Source organism: Asterias amurensis, chromosome 9 (genome assembly GCF_032118995.1).
Source record: "Asterias amurensis chromosome 9, ASM3211899v1".
Lineage (NCBI taxonomy): Eukaryota > Metazoa > Echinodermata > Asteroidea > Forcipulatida > Asteriidae > Asterias > Asterias amurensis.
The window spans coordinates 16199075-16212555 of NC_092656.1; positions in this window are offsets into that span (position 1 = coordinate 16199075).

Genomic DNA, 13481 nt, shown 5'->3' on the forward strand with positions numbered 1-13481 from the left:
AGCAAACCCATATATAAAGGAGCAAACCCATATATATAAGAGCAAACCCATATAATATGAGGGGCCGTTTATGACTAAATAAGCAAACCCATATATATAAGAGCAGAACCATATATATAAGAGCAAACCCATATAAGAGCAAAACCATATATATAAGAGCAAACCCATATATATAAGAACAAAACCATATATATAGGAGCAAAACTATATATAAAGGAGTAAAACCATATATATATAGGAGCAAACCCATATATATAGGAGCAAACCCATATATAAGAGCAAACCCGTATATATAGGAGCAAAACCATATATAAGAGCAAACCAATATATTTAAGATCAAAATAATATATAATGATCAAAACAAATATATAGAAGACCACCGAAAATATATAGAGGATCAACGGCAAATATATATAAAGGACCAAAAACCTCAAATATAAATGACAAACACAAGTATATTTAACAGCGCCCTCTATATTGGACGTAGTTTCATATATATAAGACATGTTCACCCATATATACAAGACATAAAGTCTCATACAAAGGACGCCAACAGCCGTCAAAGGTTAAAATCGGAACGAAAATCATCGAGCCGTAAATTCAGCCTTTGTCTGACACTTGGTAATCATTGCGCACGTTTCGCTGGGAATGGGAAAGGGAGAGGGGGACGCGACGGCGTGACTGACGACCGACGCTATAGCTAGCACCCGGGCCGGGCTAGCTGGAAATGGGCAGCCGATCCGATCTGATCAGTGTGCATGCTGCACGTACACCGACAGCGATTCCTCTCTTCAATACTATCTCCATGATACTATAGTGTAAAAACAAATTAGGATAACAGGAAATTGTTCACAATCAAAAACTGTAAATCAACTTTCCAACCTTTTTACACCGTGTGTTCGAAATATTAAAAGTTTTGGTTTTACGCTGTGAGGTAATCTTCAAATTTTCTGAAGCAGCACTTTAAAGGAAGAAGACGAGAGATAGTCCGCCATTTACTTTGCTAATGTATGGACGACATTGGAGCGACGTCTTATGTTTTCATTACTTTTATTGGTTCTTATTCTTATTCTTTATTTGGCCATTAAACAATTACAAATACAAGCAGACAGTATGTCAAATAGATAATGTACGTGTACAAAAGTAAAGCAAGAAAAACAGTAAGGGCACAGGAAATTATAAAAACAACCCTAATGTGATGGCCAGGATCAACAGGTATTTTATTGAATATTCAGAAGCTAGTATATCGTGCAAAATCAATCAAAAATCTCATTCAACTATATTAAACAAATTAATTACAATTAAAGTCACGCCGTCGCGACGTGTCGGTCCCCCTCTCCCTTTCCCATTCCCAGCGAAACGTGCGCAATGATTACCAAGTGCCAGACAAAGGCTGAATTTACGGCTCGGTGATTTTCGTTCCCGATTTTAACCTTGGTCAGCTGTTGACGTCCTTTGTATGAGACTTTATGTCTTATATATATGGGTGCACATGTCTTATATATATGAAACTACGTCCAATATATAGGGCGATGTTAAATATATTTGTGTTTGTCTTGTATATTTGAGTTTTTGATCCTTTATATTTATTTGTGCATCGATTATATATTTGCCGTTGATCTTTATATATATTTTCGGTGGTATTTTATATAAATTGTTTGCTTCTATATGGTTTTGCTCTTATATATATGGTTTTGCTCTTATATATATGGTTTTGCTGGTTTGCTCCTATATATATGGTTTTGCTCCTATATATATGGTTTTGCTCTTATATAATGGTTTTGCTCCTATATATATGGGTTTGCTCATTTAGTCATAAACGGCCCCTCATAGTTTTACGGTGGCTCACATCCGCCAATTCCTAGAGAACTCTTGTTTTATTTTACGGCGATATATCGCTATACTATTGCGTTATATCGCCGTACTAGTGCGTTACATCGCCGTATTATTGCGTTATATCGCCGTATTTTATTGCGTTGTATCGCCGTATTTTATTGCGTTATATCGCCGTATTTTGTTGCGTTATATCGCCGTACTATTGCGTTATAGCGCCGTACTATTGCGTTATATCGCCGTACTATTGTGTTATATCGCCGTACTAGTGCGTTATATCGCCGTATGTTTTTGCGTTATATCGCCGTACTATTTATTGCGTTATAATCGCCGTTTTTTATTGTGATATCAGCATTCTACAGGGCAAAGACACAAGGCACGACGTCCGAGGTCCAAGTTTTTTTTCAAGTGAGTTGAGACCTTGTTTTAATTACTTATTTCAGTCTAATTAGGGCACATTAATTGTGAATTATACTCGTTTATTGCTGATTCGAGCAGTCCCAACATTAACATAGTACGGCGATATAACGCAATAAAATACGGCGATATAACGCAATAAAATACGGCGATATAACGCACTAGTACGGCGATATAACGCAATAGTATGGCGATATATCGCCGTAATACAAAACAAGAGTTCTCTAGGAATTGGCGGATATGAGCCACCGTAGTTTTAGTCACTAGATGGATCACGTGAGGTGGTTACTGTTTGGGATTCTATGGTGTGCCAATATGAGGAAAAAATTTAAATATTTTAAGTGAAAATGACAATTTTTTTGGGGGGATTAACTGCATACTGTTATAAATTCCGATAAGCGTAAAAAATATTACGTCTATATTAAATAGAATATATCATAGATTGGTTTATAATCTCCTGAAACAAAACATTACTGGTCTAAAATGGGGGAAAACGGATTGTTATGAAGTGTGTGTGTTTTAAGGGGGGTGGGGTGTTTTACTACAATGCCTTATGATATTGTAACGTCGACTCAAGCGGTCTAAAAGTCTTCGCTGCAGCTAAACAATAATAATAACTGACACAATAAAGAAAATAACGGGTGTGCTAAGGTGAACAATTGTGCACTTTGTGGTAAAAGCATGAAATTTGCTATGATGGTTGGTATTGGGCTAATTAACAATTTAAGACTGGGACCCACCTTGGGTCTCGCCTATTTAGGGGCGGAGCCTCATTTGCATAAAAAGGGGGTCTTTGATATAAATATTGGGCAAAATCATACTTAGAATAATTTGTTTTGTTCTTTGGACCAGAAATATAAACTTGAAAATCATAATTATAAGTTAGAACATAAATTAGTGAAAAAAAAATGCCCTTTTGTGGGCGGAGTTTCAATATTTATAAAAGTAGGCGTTTTTAAAACAAAGTGTTATCTTCAGTGAACTATTACTGTTTTTTAATTGTTTTTTTAAGCTGATTTACGTTATTTGAATAGAAATACTATAAAAGAATACATTTTTCCCATGAGTTTAAATAGTTTCTTTATTTATCCTCTCTTTTGTGGGCGGGGCCAGAGTAGTAAACGAGGGTGTGTCTAAATTACACATGTGTAATACAGCCAAGAATGCACAAGCAGCCAACAATCTCATCAACAATACAGGAATGAAAGTTTGTCCTGGGCCGGCAAAATCTGATACTCTGTCATACTAATGACATCAGACATACATGTACTGTAAAATCGTCGGTTATGTATGCTATGGCTATAGCAAACTCAAGCTCTCAAATCACGCCATTATACCCACACAGTGTGATCTGGCACCATGCCGTGCAGGCCAGAACAACAAGTAAAATTTATATTAGCAGTTTTTTTGCAATTTTGAGAAAGGTTTGCAGTTAAACATAATATGGCGATGAATCCACTCATACAGTGTAGTTATTCGGTTGGGATGTGTTGGAATGATCACTGAGCTGTAGCATACATGTCGGAATACTGGAATAGGTAATATGTACTGGGAAAAGGAAAAGTGGTGAGTTGGTGTTTGATGAGGCCATTAGAGAGGCCATTGAAATCTACCAGTACGACCCAAGTTAATGGGGGTTTAGGACATGTGCTGTGGATAGAGGGTCGATATCCATTGGTCAGGAAGAGTAGGAGCCAAATGTCACTTAGCTGGAGGCTGATGTTTTGAAGAAGGGTGTCGTGCTGGTAACTTCAATGTCCGCTAATGCATTCGCGGTGCCAAGGCTTCTTGTTCTTCTTATCGTGTCCACACACACTATATATTGTGTTTCAGCCAAAACTGGACACAGTTCCTAGCAAGATTGTTGTACTCTGCAAGGTCCTCAGTTCTGTATTCCTGCTCCATAGTTTGTGGCTCTGTTTTACAACGTCTTCAGAGTCTAGATATCCCCACTTCTTGAGAGACACGTTGCACCGGCCAGTTGATGTTCTAAGTCTGTTGAGGCACTTCTATTCAGACCAACCTGAGTCAGCATCAGGGGGGAGTTCTTCCGAAGCACTTATGTCCATGGATGTTCTAGGTGGAAGTTTACCAAGTCTCTCATGTCACATGGCAGCTCGAAGAGCCCCGGCTTCTGCACTTGGTTTGACTTTGTTGAGGAAGCTGGACCGAGTCTATTCTTAGCAGGTGTGTGGCTGAATGGAGGGTTTCGCTCGTGGTCTGGCTATACCAGAAAGTTTGTACAGGCTATCAGTTGGTGTTGGTCTGAGGCATCCAGTGATGAGTCGGCATGTAGCATTGATGGCTGGATCAATCTTCTTAGCGTGGGTAGATCTTTCCCAGACTGGGTTGATACTCTGCAGATGAATAACAGAGGGCTAAGGCCGTTGATCGTAGAGTGTCTGGGCTGGCACTCCATCTTGTTCCAGTAAGTTTGCTGACAATGTTGTTTCTTGCACAGACTTTGGCTTTGGTCTTCGCAACATGGGTCTTAAAGGAGAGGCAGCGGTCTAGGGTGACACCTAGATACACTGTATGGTCACAGTTTTCAAGAAGAGCCCCAGACCAGGAGACTTTCAGTTGGCATTTGGCTTCTCGATTACAGAGATAAAAGGCTGAATGAGAGTGATGAGCTCTGCAGCACTATAGTCAATTCGGTGGTCGGTTAAAGAATCCCTCGTTTTATGATGAAGTTTCTTGTGAGCGGAGGGTATATTGGCCTTATGCCTGCTTGATGGAACATAAACGGAAGAAAGTGAGTAGTGGTATGTGGTTGACCTTGGGTATGGGAAACATATAGTTAAGTTTGGGGCGGCTTGGTGGTGTTAATCTGGTTGAAACTGTAGCTGTCCATACAATTGCGGTGACCATACAACTGCCTTTAAAACTCCTCTGCAGAAGGTGACTGTCAAAATTGGGACCAGAAACAATATAATCCACAATCTCACTGGTAGCAAATGCCGAAACACTTTGCTCATCGGCGCTAGCTATCTGCCACTGGGGGCTGAGTATTGTGATCCAGTTTGGAGAAACTCTCAAGCCTACTCGATATTCAATTAACAGCACCATGAGGACCATCGCTGGTGCTGTTAGCTGCACAAAGACTGACTGGCTACCAGTCCTGAGTAAGGCAAATTTCCCTATTCAGATGATCCAAAGAGAGTGTGCCATATCAGTGATGGTTCTCTAAAGCTAAAGCAGAAGAGCGGCGCACGCAGTGGCAAGGGCTAGACGGCACAAGTTCCTGATGAAAAAGGATCGCACCATCCAGTTCCCGGGGATAGACCTTCCCGATGGTAAAATGTACCTCCTGAACCGGTTCCGCACTAACTCATCACTCCAACTAGCCAATTCTCTTCACTCTGACTCAATTAATCAACTGCATAGACAGCAAGGGTCAGTCGCACCGATCTCCTGTGTCCATGTCCTATAGAGCTTTGTGGTCGATTTCACTAGGCCAGGCAGTTGTTTACCCCAAGATGATCTTGGACGGCCTCTGGATATTTTCCAGCCTCCCCTGGAGTTGCTGGCGATGCGAAGAGCGTTTTTAGCTGGGGTGTTGTCAGCCAGGCGAGCGACATGACAAAAGAAAGCAGAACGGCGGCATTGAATCACTCAGACTGGCAAACCCACAACTCCAACGAACCAACTCACAACTCCGACAAAGGCTATCCTGTCTTATATATTGAACACCATAGACACAAGTTGTAGAAACCTTGAACAAGAGGGTGTGTTTAGATGCTAGGGTAATGAAAGAAGAACTGGTGTACAACGGTCAATGTTGGTTATTTTTCATTGGAAACTGTGGTGGAGGGTGTTGTCTTGTTTCTTTGTGGTGGGGATCAGGCATCTAGACAGCTATTGCCAGACTGCCCTTGTCCCATGGTGAACACGGTGAACTTGATGCTTGGTTGTTGCTGGTTGAGGTATCTGTATAGCATTTTGGGGGCTGATGGGTAGAGTCGGGCCACATCATCAGTTCGAATGAGCTCTTGTGGGAATTTGGAGAGGCAAAAACTGTATAAGAATACTCAATATTAAGGCATCACTGCTGGTTCGATTTGTTTAGCACCCAATCGTTCACTCTCAAGAGGGAGCAAAGAAGTGCTTTGAGTAAATTGTAAACACTGTTACTGCAAACAACTATGTAGTGCATACTGAAAATGTAGAAATATTGTAATTAAATGTCTATACATGTATTTACACGGTTTTGCATGTATCAGTACAACAACCAAGGGGCTAGAATGGCATGTTTTATTTTATCCCCACTTTCAAAAAATGTGACTCCCCCCACAAAAGGGGCAGGAATGAAGACAGTTATGTTAATTTTTAAATAACTATTTTACTGTTATTATGTATTTTAGTCTAAAAAAATGAGCAGAGAAAAGCAAATTTAGTCAAAATTAACATTATTACATTTGTTACCCCCCTTCTTTCTTAAAAATATGACTCCGCCCACAAAATGGGCAGAATTCAAGACAGTTATTAATTTTCAAATAATTATTGAACTGTTATCATGTATTTTAGTCTAAAAAAAATGAGCAGAATTGTTTTTCAAGTAGTCAAAACTAACATATTAAACTTGTTACCCCCCACTTTCTTAAAACGTAGCCCCACCCCTAAAATGAGTGAGATCCAAGATGGGTCCAAGTCTCAAAATGATCTTTAGGGTGTATATAACAACTGTAGGAAGTTTCATGCTTTTACCACAAAGTGCACAATTTGTCCACATATGGGCCTTAGCAGCTGGACTATTAAGCAATATGTCTCCGTTTACTGATAATGCTTTATTCTGTTTCCTTATTCTCTCTTGTCGATTAACTCCTTTTAATGATTCTCTTTAATTCCTTCTCTTTATTTAACCATAATCAAGCCCTGTGTGCGCAATTACTGACCTGTTCTCTCAATTCGTCTTTCCTCCAAGCCCGCTAAATCACAACTGAAAACGCAGCCTAAAAATACCCACTGCTAGCTACGGCCTGTGGTCAGCACATGCTGTCCATGTGATCCCCAAGCGGGGATCACGCGTTGTGCACATACAGTTGATGTGCCCTGCACCGCTGGCGATGGCTCTGGAACTAGGTCAGCAATGGCGCCCCCATGCGACTGTTTCGCCACATTACCCCCACCTTTAAGAAGGTGATGTGTCCTCACATCATATAACTACAATTTTACTATCAAATTAGATAAACTGTTTGTTTTTCTCTTCAAAACTTTGGCAAAAACTCTTAACTTTAGACAAAACACATGTCATAAATTTATACACTTGAAAGCGAGGCTCTTTGGTTTCTCAAAAACAACATTAGTCAAACATTCCAAAAAGAAAGTTTTAAAACACTTTTCTTTATTACACACAAAACAAAATGCAATGGATTTACGGTGTCTTTCCCTGATCTTTTCTCTGTCCAATAATCTTTGGCACTTTTGAAACAAGTTTTCAGACAACAACTTCAAAACTTTTCTTTAAAAATAAACACTTAGAAAAAGGAACAGTTTAAAGGAACACGTTGCCTTGGATCGGTCGAGTTGGTCTTTGAAAAGCGTTCTGTAACCGTTTGTTATAAAATCGGTATGGTTAGAAAGATGTTGTAAAAGTAGAATACAATGATCTACACAAATATGCCTCGAAATTGCGTGGTTTTTGTTTTACCTCGTCGAAAAACACGGTCGGCCATTTATGGGAGTCAAAAATTTGACTCCCATAAATGGCCGACCGTGTTAGTTCGCGACGTAAAATGAAACCGGTGCAATTTTGAGTGATACTTGTGTGGATCATTGTATTCTACTTTTAAAACATCCTTCTAACCATATACATTTCATAACACACGGTTTCAAACGCTTTTCGTAGACCAACTCGTCCGATCCAAGGCAACGTGTTCCTTTAAGACTATTTGTAACTAAACTTTAACTAACGCGACACGACGCGACACGACACGGCGATAAGTTCGTTGATTGTCCGTCTCGATGAGAAGGCTGGCGATCATCAGTCATCCGCTCCTCCGGCTCCATCAGGATTCTTCAGACAATTGAGGGACTGGTAGGGGATATCGTTGCTGTATGGGGCCCAAGGGGTTGTGAGGCAGGGACAGTAGTTGCAGGGGGGTCTCACGGAGAAGGGGCACGGTCAGTTGCTGCAATATGGGTCTTAGACCGGAGAATGGCAGCTGTTGTATGGGGCTGTTCGGGGGGAGGCTCAGAACGTCAATGTCTCCAGCAGGTGTTCTCGGCACTTCACCTGTCTCGTTGGTTGACGGGGACCGGTCCTTGTGGACATGCTATCAGTGTCTGTCTAAATCATGCTTCCTATGCCTATAAGAAGCTTCTTCGGCCCTCTGCACAGTAGAACGGTTTCACTCCCGGCCCTGCCATCGGCCACGTTGGTCCATACTCAAACACTTCTGTCTAGACTTGAACGTAGAGTCATCCCACACTTTAAGTTCCGGGCCAATTGCATATAATTATGGAGCTAAATGTGGCTAAATATGGAGCTAAATTATGGAGCTAAATGTGGCTGCTTGTTGTCCTACTGAATCCCTTGGATTCAAGAAGCGTAGGGGTGGTTCATCAAAACTGGTGCTAACTACTAGTGGCGCAACCATGACATGGCTTTTTCTAACCAATGTTTCAGCAGGCTCAAGTAACCAACTACAAAACCGTCATACCACCATGCTCAAGACTTTCCACAGCAACCTTCTTGGTCCAGGGAGGAATTCTGACTGTTTCTGGAACAGTCATCCGGCAGCTCTGCTGTCAATCCACTGCCTCTCTCAGAGGCAGAAACAATCCCTCCTATTCCAAGCATCTATGTGACGACTATCACACCATCCTCGCTGCAAGTCTAATCCCAGCAGCACCTAACTTCTAAATGAAACCACAACACCCCGGTGCAGCACACTTCGATAGTCGTTCGTCTCGCTCGTAGTGTTTGGCATTGATTGCCCCTCCCAGTTATCTGGGGAACGTTAACACTGCAGGCAAGGCATTCACGACATGGCATCGGCATTTTCGTGCTTGCGTCAGAGTCAGTGCTCTATTTTACGCATACATCCATTTGCAATCCGTCCACAGCAGCAACATTTCCAACTTGTAAATCAATAATGCAATAGGCCCGTCTTTCCCCCGCTGTTTCTTGGCCCTCATGTACAGCATCTACTGTTCATGGCCCATTCGGCCACGACTCTTCTCTGGCATGTCAGGATAGACTTGGTACATCAGTCTTCTTATGTCCTCTGCTGCTGACTCAACTTCAAGGCTCTCTGCTTGCGTCTGCTGGCGATGGTCTATCAATTTGACCCTGTTAAAGTCCTTCCCGCCTGAAGGATCCAAGCGGCATTCCAAGGCCTTGATAAGTTGCCCGTAGTCTTTTCCTTCGGCTTGCAGACTATCCAAGGTTAGTTGTGCTGACCCCAGTCTAGTATATGGGTGCGTTTGTTTAGCTTCCCTGGGTCGACCCTGGTCTGCCCCGGTACGTTCAAATAGCTTTGACGGGGCTTGTGGAGTGGGTCACTTGGGGGTGACCCGAGGTGCATGCCGTCACCAGGAGAGGGCGAGTGTGATCTTTCGTTTAGCTCTTGTCAGGGGCTCACCCGAGTGAGCACCGCGGGGTAGACCCGGTGTGGCGGCCTCCGGGTGACGTCAGTGGAGATTTCGGCACGCAGTAATCACGGTCTCAGATCTCTGGCGTGCCAAGCTCTCCGGGATGACGTAGCATGCTGTTGTTGCGGCCGTGAGTCCCCGTCCCCCCCCTACCGCCATGAATAAATCTTCGAGACCTGTTTTGTTGTCAAACGAGTGCTCTTCCGAGGGGCAACCCAAACCCTTTTCTGGCTTTCAGAAGAACCTTCTTTGTAATTCCCACTCCTCAAATACTTTAATATAAACGTGATTACTTTTTTCACAATACTGTCGCATACGCTCCACTCGTTCACCACACGATATGGGCGCCGCCATGACAGCTACGAGAGTAGACTGTTTCTCTGATTTTCGGATCTCTCTCACCATAGTCTTGGTTCGAAGACCATTGGTGTTGCGCGGTCACCACAGAGTTATATATAAGAACTAGAGGGCGCACGAGTGATGCTTCGTGCACAAACGCCACGGGACCGCAAGATGACAAGCGCGTCATTCTGCACGTGCCTTGAATATGAAATACACGTTTGAGGTTTTTTTTATTGAACGCTCATCACGGGATGCTGTTTGTTCCACTTACAAAATGGCCACACAAACACACGCTGTGAGATGCCAGTTTTGTCAACTTAGAAAGTGGCGGCCTGCGCGCATGCCGGAGCGCGTATATAGGCCAGTACGCCCTCTAGTTCTTATATATAACTCTATAGACCTTTTCGCAATTACCGGGGCGCGCGCGTAAAGCTTGGAATTAGGTGCATTGTGGTCTTGCTGGTATCCAAATTTGATCCATATCTATCCCACAATGCACCTCATTCAACAGTCTGCGCTTGCGCATTGGTATTTGCGATAAGGTCTATGGCGGTCACACACAACCAACGTTCCGATCTATGCACGGCAAAAACTGTACACGCTTGTAATGACCGAACGCTAGCGGGCGCTCTGTTTCTCTGATTTTCGGATCTCTCTCACCATGATCTCATCATAATCAGAGAAACAAAGTGCCCGCTAGCGTTCGGTCATTACAAGCGTGTACAGTTTTTGCCGTGCATAGATCGGAACGTTGGTTGTGTGTGACCGCGCAACACCAATGGTCTTGGAACCAAGACTAGAGAAACAGAGCGCCCGCTAGCGTTCGATCATTACAAGCGTGTACAGTTTTTGCCGTGCATAGATCGGAACGTTGGTTGTGTGTGACCGCCCAACACCAATGGTCTTGGAACCAAGACTACGAACTGCTGGTTGCGCGACTACTACGAGCTGCCTGGAGCGTGATTACTTCTTGCGGATACCCCACCCGAGTGTGCCGGTGCAAATTTGAACCCCGTCACTGTTATATTTTGGCGGTAATCGACGATTTTTGGTCAAATTATGACGTCACTTTTGCACCAAAAAGTTGTAATTCCCAAGGTTTTGCGAATTTTGCATGACTCCAAAACGGAAAGTTGTTCAGGATGCTCAACTTGGTCGATTTGCACCGTCAAAACGCGATTTCCAGAGTTGACTATTAGAAAAACAAGATGGCCGCTCTTCCCTTTTCCCTGCTCGGGGAATAAACTTTTTATTTTTCGAGCCACCCCGAAAAGCCGTATTGGCGTGATTACTTCTTGCGGATACCCCACCCGAGTGTGCCGGTGCAAATTTGAACCCCGTCACTGTTATATTTTGGCGGTAATCGACGATTTTTGGTCAAATTATGACGTCACTTTTGCACCAAAAAGTTGTTCAGGATGCTCAACTTGGTCGATTTGCACCGTCTAAAATGTAAAAGAGTGACAACACTCGTTTTGTACCACTCTTGCAAAGAGCCATACTTTTTATGGCGGACAACTCTTTTTAAGAGTGAAAGACGGGTACATTCAACTCGATTTAGAGTGGAAATCGTTCCAATGTATCTCAAAAAGATTGAGACAGATTGACTTTCACTCCCAAAAGAGTGAAACTTACACCACTCGGGACAAGAGAGTGAAACGGTCACTTTTTTTACATAGAGAGTATATTTAGTGACGTATAGGCAATATGCTGCAGGATTTGCATAGACATTGTATAGTGGATACCATAGAGCTGTATTTCTATGTAGTGGTGGCATCCCTAGTGGACGGGGGGGGGGGGGGGGGGGGGTAATACGTCTAGTATTCACAAAGCTGCTGTGAGGTTATTTTTAGCTGAGTGCGGACGTCATGTCTAATTGAATCACGTTATGGTAAACATCGCTGGTTCTATACTTATTGATACACAATCCCCAAATAGATTCCATTTGGAAACTATCAAGATTGATCAGCGACGAGTATCGCTTCTTAAAACAATAAGCCTGGAAGCTACTGTCTTTCAAGGTACTCGACACATTTGGTAAATTGTCAAAGACGATTATATTCTCACTTGGTCTATCCCAACTTGCAAAACAAATCTTTAAAAGAAAATGGACTCTTGTTCATCGAAGTTTGTTCGAATCTGAGAAACGATTCATGCACGAATCATACACTCAGATTCTTATTGTTGATGACTGTTTGCAAATGCTGCTGTCATGATAATGTTGTACCAGCTGCCACTTCGCTAATGAAACGTTGATGGTTAATCATGTTCTTTTGAAAATACCATGACAATTTTTTTGAAGTTAACATCTATGTTTAGGATGAGTGGTTTACTTTGAGTTACCGAATCGATATACCAAATGGAACACTTCGCTGTAGCCTGAACATCTGACGTCACACTTCTAGGCTCGTGAATAAAGCCATACCTTCTGACCCGATAACTTTTCCAGATGTTTATTTGATCTGGCACTCATTTCACACGGAGATGCGCAGTCAATTCACCCTTTAGTACTAACATACTAAAAACTGCATCCTTCGTGGAGCATTATTTTGTCTTTTCTTTGTACATATCAACATAGTCCCAATAGACCACCAGAATCCTTTCGAAAATATAATGCACCAAGTCAGTATCTGTAAAGATTGATTTGGCGCATTACAAACTATTATTATGATTACTATTAGAATCCTTTTTGTTTTGCCCTTGGTCCCCAATAAATCATGAGCGCTTGTTTATAAAACAACACTAATGTATACGCAAGGTTGGGCACACTCTGCATGCAGACGATGCAAAGTGCAAGCTGACACCATGGGTGCGTTCGTTTAGCTTCCCTGGGTCGATCCCGGTGTGTGGCGGTTTTTTTTTCTCCAAGACGAACGTGGGTAATTATCTGCACACGTTCGTCTTGGGAACAAAAACCGTCACACACCGGGGTCGACCCAGGGAAGCTAAACGAACGCACCCAATAACACATTCGATAATGGGTGCGTTCGTTTCCCTGGGTCGACCCCGGTGTGTGGCGGTTTTTTTTCCAGGACGAACGTGTGCAGATAATTACCCACATTCGTCCTGGAAAAAAAAACACGCCACACACCGGGGTCGCCCCAGGGAAGCTAAACGAACGGAAAGCTTACGTCACAGCACGTTTATCCAATAAAATCATTTGGCCTGTTAGACCACCAGTGCCCGTCATGCGGTTAAAGACAGTGACCAGTCTAAATTCCTCTTTGCTAAAACTAGGCCACCGTGTGAATGTCCTCAGTACACCGTGTCGACTGATTTAATTTTCCTCCTTT